This window comes from Pagrus major, chromosome 7, assembly GCF_040436345.1.
Source record: "Pagrus major chromosome 7, Pma_NU_1.0".
In the NCBI taxonomy this organism is placed as follows: Eukaryota; Metazoa; Chordata; class Actinopteri; order Spariformes; family Sparidae; genus Pagrus; species Pagrus major.
Window position 1 is genome coordinate 12,673,083 of NC_133221.1, and position 14,215 is coordinate 12,687,297.

Below are 14,215 nucleotides of genomic sequence, written 5' to 3' on the forward strand. Positions count from 1 at the left end.
AAAATGTAAAAAATATTTTAATTGCTGTTTTTAAAACGTACATTTCTAAATTCATATGTTCAATCAAATTACCTATGACCACAGAGCAAATGTGGGCCCAGGGAATATTCTAACATAGAGAGACTGTGTGGTAATTATTTATTTATTTATTTATTTACAGATTGATATATGCACTATTAAATCAAAAACGTTAACATGGCTCCTGTATTTTTTACCCAGTGTTGAGTCTTAAAGAGGGGCCTGGTGTCAAAATATTTTCATTTATTTGTTGGATGCTTACATGCCACATATTATTCAAGAATTTCTGTTTCATCAAATTATCACAAACTAATTGGCATACTGACAAACTTAGGCAAGGTAGTTTCCCGTCCTAGCAACACCGGACAAACTCTGGGCATAATGGACGGGCAATTGAGTGCAGCAGTGCAGCCTGCTGCTGCAGTGCAACTTTCAGCCACCAGGGTGCACTGAGCGCATCGTTGCTTAGCAGCACCGCAGGGTTAGAATGACGTGCACCGGACCTGCGTTGTCTGTCCGACTGATCCACCTGTTCTTGTTTGTCGGTTAGCTAGTCGAAAATGTGTGCCTCGCCACAACACTACCATACACAAAACGTACAACGGAAAGCCAATAAGGTGTGTATACTAGCTGACAATTAATTTTCATGACAGATATGTCTTGAAGTGCACCTTAGCTAGCTAGCTTCGGTGGCTAAGCTACCTGCTAACCCTGTTTTGGACTGTTAGCTAGCTGCTATAGTGAAACTAACCCAGCCATAATTTTATGGTTAGCTAATTCTTTGCTGGAAATTAACCAAGTTATCTAAGTAAATATACTGAAAAGTGAAAAGGGTGTATTGTAATAAACTGTGGTGCAGGCCGGTTAATAAAATGGTGTATTAACTATAGATGTTTAAAGTTACGCTAATTTTGACTACTTTCTGTATGTCAACATATGAGTGGCTGTCCTGTGAGAACCACAAATCTCTAAAAAATCAACTCTTGATGGTGTCAGAAAAACAGCCCTGTTTTCATATTTGGGATGATGTATTTTCCAGCTAATCCAAGCGGGTTTATAAAGCATTTATTTACTTTAAGAAGCTCTCAACACCTAAAGGAACAGTTCATCTTTCAGTTTATCACAAACATTCAACATCAACACATCTGGTTTTCACTCGACAGAAAGGTATGAAAAATGTTATCTGAAAAGTAAATGGTAACTAAAGCTGTCAGATAAATGTATAAATAATGTAAAAGTACAATATTTTCCTTGAGACGTAGAGGTAGAAAGTTGCATAAAATGAAAATACTCAAAGCAGAAGTACCTATAATGTTGTACATACATAAGTGAGTTAATTGAGTAAATGTATGTACATTTTTTTAATGCACAGTTAAAAACAGGGACATTTCCAGGGTCAGATCCAGCTGGCGACAGGTCACCAAAAACAGGGACATCTGGTCGCCCTAGATTAGATTAGTTATTTTGCAAATGAAGATTTTAAAGACCTTTAATGTACAGATAAAATACAACATACTGTTATACAGTAAATTTAATACCCAACAGTGTAAAATATTTAATAGAATTAGCTCCATTGCAGCTGGCTACAATATTAAAATGCATCTTACATGTTAGTGCATCAATGACAATAATCTAAAGTTAATAGTATAGTATATATATAATAATGATAGAACAACTGAGTCCATTTTGGCTGTTTGGTGAGTAGAAAAATTGTTGAGTTACTTTATGGCTCAACACAGGATGAGCTTTTTAAACATTTTAAGGAATCCAAAATTACAGTAGGTGTAAAGTTTGGTAGGTCATTGGAGAAATCATGTCTCCATCATGTTTATTCTCTCTCTAACAAATGGAGGCTTGGCTATAAAACAGTAATTTCTTTGACTCTGTTAAGCGTTGGATGCACCCAGTCAGTGGGGGGCAGTAGAGGGACTTTCTCTCATGCATGGCTTTAGGTGAGCCCTCATATGTGCCATTTCAGAGGATAAGCATCCCAGCTCTCCCAGTGTACAGTTACACTTCTCCAGTTCTACCTACTTTTCTTGTGTTTCAGTGGCATTGCCCTATCTCACCTCACTGAGCTACACATTAACATTAACAGACCTTAAAATTAAGCTTTGGTAACGGCTCCCATAGAGATGGCAGGGAGCCTTCAGAAGAACAAGGAAAGAACAGGGTTGTTCTTGCAATGTTCTTTAGGGAAAGAGGATACAGTCAGACAGTGTAGGACAAGAAGAGTTGTGTTTATCGTCCCAGTGCACTGAATGTTGTTTTCCTTTATAGTTGAAAAGAGTGAATGAGTGTGGACCACTTTTCTCAAACCAGCAAAATGACAAAGTGTAAATGAAATTGGCTTCTAAACAGGCACTGCATTTCAACTTGCAGTATGATGGTGAAGTGTAAATGATTTGGGTACATCTACATGCTTGGGGCGACTGTAATGTAGAGCATATTCCTCAACAGATCTGTGGTTATTTCCAGGACTGCAACTAACGACTATATTCATTGACAATTAATCCATCATTTTCTTGATTAATCAGTCACTTGTGTGGTCTTTTTAAATGTGAAAGAATGACGACAAATGTCGATCAGTGTTTCCCAAAGCTAAAGACGACATCCTCAAGTTTCTTATTTTGTCCACAACCCAAAAATATTCACTTTACAGTCAAAGAAGGGTAAAGAAACAGGATATATTCACATTTAAGAAACTGGAATCAGAGAATTGTGACTTATTTTTCTTTGAAAAATACTCAAACTGTTTAATCGATTATCAAAATAGTTCTCTGTTAATTTAATAGATCACAACTAATGGTTAATCGTTGTAGCTCTATTTTTTTCAGTTAAAATCCACCTTAAATTCATCACAACTACAACACAGCATCTCTTAATCTCCACTATCAACAGAGTATGGCAATTTGTCGTGGTCAGATCAGTTAATCAGTAGTGGTTATTGCAAACTATCCAATTAAGTGCCTTAATTAGGCATTAACTGTATCAATTAAGAAGCAATGCAAATTGCTGCCCACACATTAGTCAATCGTGACTGAATTTCCCACTGAAGTAAATTAGGTATCTAAACATGGACCTTCTTTTAATTTTTACCTCGTTCTCAGCAGCTTGACGGTCGCCTGGTATTTTAGGTAACCAGTTTTGAGCTACTGTCAACCATAGCCTTTCTGAGCATCCAACAAATGAGAGGCAGAAACTTCAGCAAAACCTGAACAAATGGAAATACTGCAAAGCCTGTGGATAGCACACCTTCGTGTTTTCTGGTTCAAAGAAGAACATGTATTAAAAGAAGCAGTCAGAATGTCGCTTTGATGACTTTTTAATACATTTATTCTAATATTCATTTTATTTACACAATATGTGAAGCTGCGTCTCATCCTAAATATGGTTTATCATTCTTAATATCACTTTTTATTATGTTTTTTAGGGATCCTTGGAAGTACAATGGATGAAACAGTGCTGTGACTTTGTGTCATCTGATGTGATGGAGGCTTCTCTTTGCCTGGTGTCTTGAAGGAGGACAAAAACAAGTAAGGAAAGGGGTACATTTCTACATGTGTTTTTTGGTTCCACTCAGCTGCCCATTAGTGTTGTGTAACAGCATACATGCAATGTGACAGCCGGAGGTATCAGTGATTAATCGTGTGCATGTGACTCGGACGAGGCAGCAGTTGGAGCAGGTTGTGTGTGCGTGGTTGAGTGTTCCTTGCCATATTTCAGCGCTGTCAAAAAATCATTGACATGTTCCATCCAATTCAAAGAATGTTTAACTGTTTTAAAGGGTTTGATGGGAAAGCAAGTGATGTGTGACTTGTAATTACCCCCTGTTCAAAGTTTATACTTGTTTTGAAAGAAAACAATGTGGTTAATATTTCTCCCCTCAGTGAACCACCAGTGATAAGTGCTTTCTCCCAGTGTTTGATGGTCTTGTTTGTTGAAGGGGTGCAAAGTGTAGCTTTGATTTCTATTTCTTCCATCCTCCATCCAAGTAATGTTAGTGTAGAATTGTGTGATATGGCAACATGTAGACCATTTAAATTTGCTTTGCCTTTACGAACATGTTTGACATGTTGACGTAACGTAACGAGTCACTGCTTGGACTTTATGGCAGCTAAGCACATCATTTCTGCCTTGTAACTGCGCAAGTGACAGTGATAAACATATTTTCAAAAAATAACATGCTTTATTAATGAGTTAAGAATTAAGCTAAAAAGATTGCATTTGTTTAGCTGTAGGGAGAGAGGAAATTATTTTGCAATCATCTGAAAAATCACGAGTAATAAATTAATTAAATCCTTTACTCATTAACACACAATGTTATTATCTTCTGTACAGGGTGTTTGGATGTGATTATCTCTGAGTAAATTTTTTATAGCATGAACGAGAGGCTCTATTTTTCTATTTTCAAGTAGCTGTATGCGTGTAAAAAAAAAAATCTAAGAGATTTCAAGCATAGGAGGAATTTTTACATTTGGGAGGGAGGATGCAATCAGTAGCATGGGACTTGCAGAGGCCTCCTCGGGTGACAAATTGAAAGTGTCTCGGTCTAGTTTATAGCCCTGATCAGGTCAAACGAAAAATATTGGAGGTCTGGGTGAGGAGACAGGCCCGCCTGGTGCAGATAAATGGACTGATCATTTCTTATTGAGAAACAATTCCTAAAAGGTAGTTTACTGTGTGACTGGGGAAGCGGCGAGCGGAGAGCAGAACACGCACCCACTGCTCCCTCCCTGACCCTTCCTCCACTGCCGGAATTAAATGGATAGAGAGAACGCGCGTTTCTGATGGCACTCCTCCGCCAGAGAGACACTCCATTTGTTATGAAGTAGGGGTTCTGATGAAGTGTAGGGAGCTCCTCTTTCTTTTTACCCCCTTTTTTCATCCTTCCTTTCTCAGGCACTACAAGGCCGGCCTTCAGTCTGCTTCACATGAAATGGATGGAAGGAGCCGATTGAATTTTACACTCCCCTGGTCATGATTAATGTGTTTGGTGTGGGGCGTCTTGGCAGTGAAACTCCACTACCACTAGCTGGTGCTCAAGCTCTCCCATCACTGTAGCCTAATAACTTTGCTGAGAGGTGGAGGATGGAGGGGGTTGGCTGTTAAAGCAGGGCAGTTTTGTTCAAGAAACCGGTCCTTTCATAGCCCACAACCCCTTCAACTCTTCTCCCCCCTGTGTTAATAGAAAATCTCTGCTCTTGCCCACTCACTCATTATTACTTCACGGTCAGTTTCTTAGTGTGCTCTGTACCCAGTGTTACTTGGCAGGCTGTGCTGTAAATGTCAATTTATCACTTAACCCATTGTTAAAGGGTGAGAGGACTAATAAAAGATGCCAGGTCATGTTATCGGATTCCTTAACAGATGCTCATGGTGCCGGTTTACGTATTCAGACTCCATGTGTGGACCAGTGGAACATTTGTCTTTAAAAAATGTTTTTTATTCATCTCTTGTGAGCAGGAGAGTTCTAAGTAATGTAACGTTCAAGAACTAAACAACACAAAGAATTACAATAGCTTATGTTACAAAAGACATAAACTTAAAATTAACTTAATTATCTTGTGAATTAGAAAATGAAGTCGCCAATCGTGACCTGTACTCCTCCAGGCATCCTCAGGATATCTGGTGATAAGAGACCCATATTTAATGGCATTAATGGCAGTAAGGCTGGGAGGAACTCGACTGGATTTACAGAAGTGCCTTAGATGAGAGATCAATAAAGAGGTAACTGAGTGGATGAGCCAGACTAAGCAGGAATAGGAGCAGGTTTAATTTTGCATAAATAATGTACGGTCTGAGAAGGGAAAGGCAGATAGAGGCGGTGCAGCCAGATGTCAGTTCGATCTTTCTTTTTTGTAATTTATTTTCTCCAATATTCAGTTGCAGTTTATCTCATTTTCTCTCAAATGTCCACAACATATTTTCCCCCCATTTCGTTTGATTCATAATCTTGTTTCCTCATCACTGCTGTTCATCTATTTCCACATTAATTTTGCCAAGTACTATACAAATATCCGATGTGTTTATACAGTTATAGCCCAATAGAAGCCCTTTAAGTGGATTGTATGTTGCCCTGCTGGAACTCCCAGTGCATCCTCCTCTGTAGTCCAAACCCTGCTTCGATCATCAGGACTTCAGCGGATGATGGATGGAGCTGTCTCCCTCCAGGTTGTCATAGCATCTGTTGCATGGTGCTCACTGTATCCTGCTCTGTTAATGCTTGCATGCACACAGATAGGTCTCCACCACTGTTTGTGTGCGGGCCGTTTGGTGGGTAATGATGGAAAATGAGAAACACAAACCCACCTTTCAGCACAAACCTCCCGAGGTTTGAAATTATGTCTGTTTTTCATGCTACAGGTAACAAGGTGAACACAGAGGGTTTTTTTTGGACTAGCTCACATTAAAAGAGGACGTCCAGACCCCCTTTCGCCTGAGCTAAGCTGACTCTTAACAGAATGGGTGTCTGCGGTCGAAATGGTTTAAAGGTGGCTGGCAGGTCCATCCTCTACTTAAGTTGGTGGGGGTGAACGTATAGAGGGAGGAGAGAGGAGATAACTGGAGATAAAAACAATGGGAGAGTGACGAAGGGAGGGATAGCTGAATGAGGGAGAAATCAATAGGAAATCAGTGTTTGGGGAGGGCCTGTCGTTTATCAGGTGACACGGTTAAACAGCGTTAAGGCACTAAAAGTGAGAAAAATATGGGCCATCCCCATGCTGGTATTGATCACAGCGGAATGGGGCGGCAGAAGGCCGAAGCCACTAATAAAATAAGACGTATCTGAGTGGGAATCAGCCAGGGATCGATGGGCACGGTGATCAAGGCCAAAAACATCTTCACTGGGATTTAAGCTTGTTCTGCCTTCCTGTGCCCCCCTTACACACCCCAGCATGAACAAGGGGTGGTGTGATGGAAGTGGTGGGGTCACTTAGATGCCCGTCAGGCTGGTCTTACCTGCACCATAAAAGTTTGACGGAGAGAGAGTGGGGTAAAAGCATGGATTGGAAGTGAGAACTCGTGGGCTGGGATGAGAAAGGGAAATTTGCTCTTTATCTGTCATATGCTTTAATTCATTTGAATGTAAGTACTTTTTTCCTAATCTATACTGTTACTTTTATCTGTCTGGCATGGTGACGAAATGTCTATTCCACAGCTTTTTCCAATCACTTAAGCTCACATGTCGAAGTGTCTTTTGGCACTGAAACTCAAATTTCATACGATGGTCAGGCCAGCACCTTGCATGGTACCTTGCTGCCATTGGTGTGTGAGTGTGTTTGTGAATGGGTGATTGAGAGGGAAATTATGGAGTGCTTTTGACTAAGAGTGCTATGTAAATGGAGGCATTTACTTACTTTGACTGCTGATATAGAAAGGTGTCATGATTTCTTACTTGAAAATTGATTGAGCTATCAATTCTGATCCTTGGAATCAAAGATAGAATTTGTGATTCTCAACCTCAACTCCTCTACTTGTATGTGTCCAAAGAAAAAAACAAAGATGACACGTTAAAGACGACACAGCCAGACACAGCCTGCAGCTGCACTTCGGGAACATATCCTGTGTGCAAGAAGACAATCAACTGACAGAGGTTTCGGAGTTAACTATTATTTTACACAGTTGTGTATTAAAAATGGTCCAGAAAGTGCGAAATTGCATACTCTTAATGGAAAAATGTAGAATTTTCTTGGGGGAGGAACCATAAACCTTCCACAAAGTACGTGCACCAAAGTCCACCAAAAACCTAGAGAAAACATTAAAAGTTATTTGAATTTAAAATGAAACACCAAAAATGAAAAATCAGAGGGCCTGACATTTTGGGTTTGTAGGTGTGCAATTGTGTCTTACTTTTTAAAATAATTATTTTGGCCTTTTATGGCCTTGTTTTTACAGGACACACTCAAAGAGCGACAGAATGGGATGAATGGGAAATGGGAAAATGAGAGAGAAGGGTTGACATACAGCAAAAGGACACATGTGGTTGTTGAACTCGGCCGCTGCAGCGAGTACATAGCCTCTTTACTACCAAGTGAGCTATTGGTGACGCCCCATGTGTGCATTTCAAGTTTGCAAGTAAAAGTCAATTCCAGCACCTCTGCAATTATTTATCAAAAAAGGTCGACGTTTAGGTTATAAGAATCTTTTAGGTGTGCCTCTTCAACTGTTACTGGAGCTCTGCTGTCGATAACAATGACAATCCTGCAAGATTTTCGCATTTCCCTCTCCCATTATCTTCATACGCCCTCATTTAAAAGCTGCTGTGTTGGTGTCATCACGCCAGAGGTTTTGTATCAGAATGGGCCATAACAAAGAGAAAAAAAACAGGGAAATCAGTTGTTGTGGCTGATTAACATCTGGCAGTCGGCATTAAACGAGTGTAGGAAAGCACAGAAAACGAGGGTTTTAGTATTATTCCAGTGTCTTACTTCTGTTTCAGTATAGAAGAAGTAATGTAAATAGATAGGATATCTCTATACAGACCACCGTTTTCTCACTCTTTACCAGTTCCTCTCCTGTTCTCTCCTCATGTATTGCACACCAGATGGAGCAAGAAGGATATGATAGGAGAGGTGCTAACAGAAAAGTAGAGGCCTGTGGTCCAAAGGGACTTTTGTGTTTTTGTGTGCATATAGTTCTTCTGTGGGGTAACTACCCCTAAGTGTGAATTAGGACATTGGATGTTCTTTGTGTTTGAAGCCCCTCTAGACCGTGTCCGCTTTCTGTACTTGGTATATCTTTCAACATCACATACATAACACTGCAAAAACATTGTGTAATAACCACTGGAAAGCTGCTGTAGTTCTTGGAACATTCTGGTCCATCTTTCAGCATGCTAATGAGCGAGCAGCTATGCTATTCACAGGATTTTGAAGGAAGCTTCCTGTGTTGAGCAAAAATGCCAACTGGTTAGTGTAGTTCAGTGGCAGAGGGCATGACAAGAAAATCTGGATAGTTCAGAGTTTTTGTTCAGGACAGGAAGGTTACATGGGCCATGGAAGACTTACGAGAAGCGAGTAGAAATGCTAAACACCCAATGACCAGAATCAGTGTCAGTTTTTTCTTCTATCTCCACATTTTTCTGCGCCTCGTACTGCAGTATGTTTAACAAGTGCTACAAGTGAGAGGCGACTGAGGAGAGAGCAGAAGTGTGACAAATAGCAGCAGATCATGCAGAAAATGTGCAATGCTAAACATCAGTTACTGCACATGGGAGAAATGGTGTGTTTGTGCAGTGTTTGCTGTCCAAGGAGTTCTGGTGGGGAAGTTAAAAAAAATAAATAAAACAGGGTCGCTCTCACATCTGGGGACTTGGAATTGAATACATGGCTTCCTTTTCACAGTTTAAAAAAATTATGTTGAGGAGGGCAGAAAATCTTGCTGGGGTTTTGAGTTTCTTTTGATGTGTCCTGATGGCGATTATGAAATCCAATAAAAGCTAATTAGGAAATTAGGAGGCAGATCAATAAAGGTTTGCTCTGGTGGAGCATGCTGTTTCTGTGTGTCTGTGTGTGTGTGAGTGTGTGTGTGTGTGTGTGTGTGTGTGTGTGGGGCGGTCAGTTACTTGTCGACCTCTTTCTGCCCAGGGAGTGTGTTGCAGCTCTGACCCGGCCAAAGCAATTGTTACTGATACTCCTCTGTGGATTCAGTTTGCTCTACCCTCACATGGCTGTAATTTATATTTTGTTGACTGCCAGTTTCTTCGTCCATGTGTAATCTGATTCTATGGGTTCTCATTTTTGCTAATTCCATCATCTAATGTTACACCTAATGTACCCTGAAACCTCTTTATTGCTCTTTATTGCTCCAGCTTTGCTTTACTTACTTAATTTATTTATTTAGAGTTGGTTTAACCACCGCGAAAACAAGTGACGTAGTGGTGTTGCACTGACAGGAATGTGATGGAGAGTTGTATGAGGTTTCTGTCTTGCCCTTGTCTTGAAAGATGGATGGCTGAGTTCAGATTCTGTATAGACAACCATACTATCTTGAATTTTACCCCTTCAGCACTTTTACAAAAGTGAGCAAAAAAGTTTAATATTCATGAAATTAATATCTCTGTTTATGATAGCCCTCCAAACTCAGCAATGCACAAAGTATATCTGGACGTTTTCATTTCAAACCATCATGTGAGAAAGAAGTGTAATGCAAAACCAGTATGGACGTGACAACAACCAGGATCCTACTGGGAATGGGGTTGAAGGGTATGGTGGTGTTGGAGTAGGGGTTTAGTTTGAGGGTGTATTGGTGAGAGGTGAGTTCAAGCCATGGGCCTGTAGGATAATAAATGAGTTGCCAGGCCAGGCCAAGAGGATCGCAGGGTGTATTGGACAGTACCGACCCCTCCCCACTTCACTCTCCCACACCCCAGTCCTCTCCTTGGCCCTACATGCCGCCCACCGGTCGGTATGGAAACGGGCCTTATTTAGCGGCCGGACTCGTCCGTGTCCGTGGCTGGCGATTTGTCCTTGTCTAATTACGGCTGCTAGCTGCTGCCCGCGTGCACATGACTAATGGAGGGGCCGGGGATGGGGAGGGGCGAGGTTGGGTGCAGGGGGGAGGCTGCAGGGGAGGAGGAAGCAGTGGACGAGCAGGCCGGCCGCCGGTGATTTGTGGACCAGGCACTCTGTCATTGCCCTGGACCCATTTGTCTTCAAGAGGAGTCGGTAAGAAGAGGGGTGGAGGGGATGGGGGTGGCAATGGTGGGGGCTCCAGGGCAGAAAATGGTTTACAATGACTCCCATTTTCCAGCACTTTCATCCTTGGCCACAACAGCGTGCATGGTTTGCCAGCGATGGGATGGACTGGGCGGCTGATGTGATGTAGGATATGACAGAAACCTTGACAGCTCGCCGCTGCTATTTCTTTTTAGGGGGCTGGCTTGATGGCCACCCTCCCTCTCCCCTGAGAGCAAGCCTTATCTGTTTTCTGCCTGTCATGTGGCGAGAGCAGAGGCTCCGTAGATTCAATGCTCTGCTGTCTGGACTCTAACTTGGGGACCAATTTTATCTCACATGTCCCTGACTATGCACATACATCACCCACAGCTTAGACTTTGGATGTTGTGTTTTCTTTTTTATGTCACCATACAACACTCAGCATGTGTAATTCATCCAGAGATTATAGACAGTCAATAAAATTAAACAGTAAGGTCCCATTTGGTAGGCATAGATTAGATATGTAGCAAAGAGTATTTGAGGTGCATTTTGTGCCAGCTCCCCATTCTCTACTGGCCTTTATTCAGCATTTCCCTCCTGTTATGTGCAGGTTGCTGAAGCCACCTGCGTCCCTTTTCCACCTGGGGTCCTTATTAGACCCGAGCTTAGGTTTCTTCAGCCGCACAGACAGGAAAGAGCAGCAGTAGGGCAGGAACTACTAACTCTGTATTGATTTTACACTGTTTTTTATCTGCCCCCCCTTTGCTCTTTCTCCAGGTCTTTTTAAGTAAATAAACACCAGATTTGTCATGTTTGTCCAGGGAGAGGAGGGGGTCGATGAGGGGATAGGGAGTGGTAGAGAGAGGCCAGGCCCAGGCCTCGCGCTGGGTCAGCCATGATTCATTCTGCCATCTCATGGATGGAGGGATTCTGGTAGGATTGTTGAAGGGTGCCTGTGGAGCCTCTCTCTGACCTCCCTCGCTCCTGTCCCTCCCCTAACGCACCCGGGCAGCCCCGGTCCTAAATCACCGACTGTCAGTGTGTTGGCAGAACAATGGTGCAGGGTCTTCTGCTCCATCTCAGGCTCCAGCCGACTGGACATGGTTTCCTCCATCGTTAGTGTGAGCTCGTACCCTCTCTGGTCTTTCCTGGCCCCTGAGCCCCAAAGGGCCCAAAGGAGGCTTGGGGTTAGGCTTAGCCTGATGGTCGGATGAGTTGCTGGGCTTGAGGACCGTTGGTGTGGGGGCAGGGAGTAAGGAATGTTGCCTCAAGGATGTTATATCTCATTTCTTTGCTTGTTCTATATGCAAAACTTTTATTCTGGTCACAAGAGAGTTTGTGACAGTTGTTGAATAATAATCAAATGTTATGTTAAGTTTACCATGAGGGTGATGAAGAATGTCAACAAGGGTTGGTTAGGACTTAAACGATATGATGAACAATTTGATTAGCTGATTGACATTTTATTGTCAGCAATTACGATAATCATTTTTCAATTAAGTAATTTATTGAGGAAGAAACAGTTGCTGTTCATAGCTTCTCAAAATTTGCTTCTTTTCTCCATTATATATCATTGTAAATTGAATATATTTGGTTGATAGACTGCTGATTGGACAGAAGTAATTTAAAGATGTCAGCTTGGGTTCTGGGAAATTGTGTTTTATTTTCAGACACATTTTAGACTAAAAGTTTAATCGATGTAATTGTAAAAAAAGATTAATCAACAACTAAAATAGTCTTTAGCTGCAACCCTAAATGAAATCTAATTTACTGGATAACTATCTCAGTCATTGGTTTCTCTTTTTTACCCTCTCCCTTTTCGATTGTTTTCTCCGACTCCCGATTTGCCCTCCTCCTTTTACTGTTTAAAGTCAAGAGTCCGAGGTCAGTCTATCAAATCTCCTAACTGAGGGTCGATCAATATGTCAGCAGCCCAACACTCCCCTCAGCAGTTATGATGATGTTCGTGGTCCTGCGCCTGCCTCGGCTGCTGTTACTGCCGCTACAGCGCGCTGAGCAGGGGATCGAACCTAGCCTGTCAGGGGGCCTGACGGAAAGCATGAATCACTATTACTGGAGCTGCTGTTTGCTCCCCGGTGCTCGGCAGACATGTGCAAACTCTGATGCACCCTAAGTAGTGTACCAGCCTGGACCACACACACAAACGTGCGCGCGCGCACACACACACACACAGGTTATTTATAACAAAAGGAACTTCTTCATAGACTGGAATGTAAAGGTGAATTAACTGTGGACGAACACAGACACACTCATTTAACCACCACACACACACACACACACACACACACACACACACACACACACACACACACACACACACACACACACACCTAAATGCGCACACTTTATCACTCAATTAAGTGTCAGTTGGTATTTGACCCATTAGCTGCTGGAACCTGATCCAGCCTGCCCACCACCTCTGGACTTGTTTGCCCCGCTGTGAGCTCAGTTCAGTGGGCCTGGAAGGGCTCCGGTTACCCCTCTAATCTCATTGGAACGCTTTAGCCACGGCTAGCGGATGCCTGCATGTCCGACAAACAGCCCACACACTAATAGCACCATGCTTTGTGTTTATAGTTTGTGTGTGTTTGTGTGTGTGTTCTTGTTGCACGTGCACAAAACAATTCCTGTATGGATCTGTTACTGAACAGTGAGCACAGGGCTAGGAAATACGATGTTGAAAAATGGTTTGTGTGCGTGTGTGTGCAAGCAGTGTGTTTGTGTGTAGAAATAATATTCTAGTTTACAGGATGCAATTTCCCCTTAATATGCCCATCCTAATGTAATTTGGCGTCTATGGAGTGTCTGTGTGCTGGGCCGGGCTGGTGTGTGTTTCTGCTGACTGCTCCTGTTTTGTGTTTATATGGATGAGTGGCTCTCTGGGAGAGCATTATGCATCCTTTTCAGCATTTAAAGATTATGTGCACGGTGGCGGCAGAAGCATTAGACAAACAAGGAAATATGTCTTTGATTAAAATATCTTTTATCTTTTTATTGATTAAAAGGCTGAGTTTGGTAATAGAGTGTCTCCGCCCCTTCCCTCTGGGCCTTTCTTTGCTTTCTTGTGCTTTCTATTTTTTCAGTTCCCCTTCTATTACTAAGGATAAAGGAAGTGAATGTTTACTCTAAGTATTTTAACTACACAGCTCAACAAAAAAATTTATAAATCTCATTTCTAAGCAGCTACAGTTATGTGAAATGACAAATAGGTGCACACAGTGGCACAATTTCCTTATAGCAATTTAATTTTTATTTGTGAAAGTTAGATGACAGCAACTTGTATAACATCAATACTGTTTCACACAATCAGAACTGAGGCAGCCCTGTTTGTGTCTTCTTTTTCACAGAGTTGGTTGTTGAAAGTAGGTAGATCCAGTCATCGAGTTGTCAACATATCGTACCACAAGGTCTATTTTCCTCCAATTCTTATAATAATTTATTACTGTTTGGAATAATTGTTTTGTCTATTGCTTCACTATATTTCTGTCCATTTATTTCCAAGAACATATCTTGCA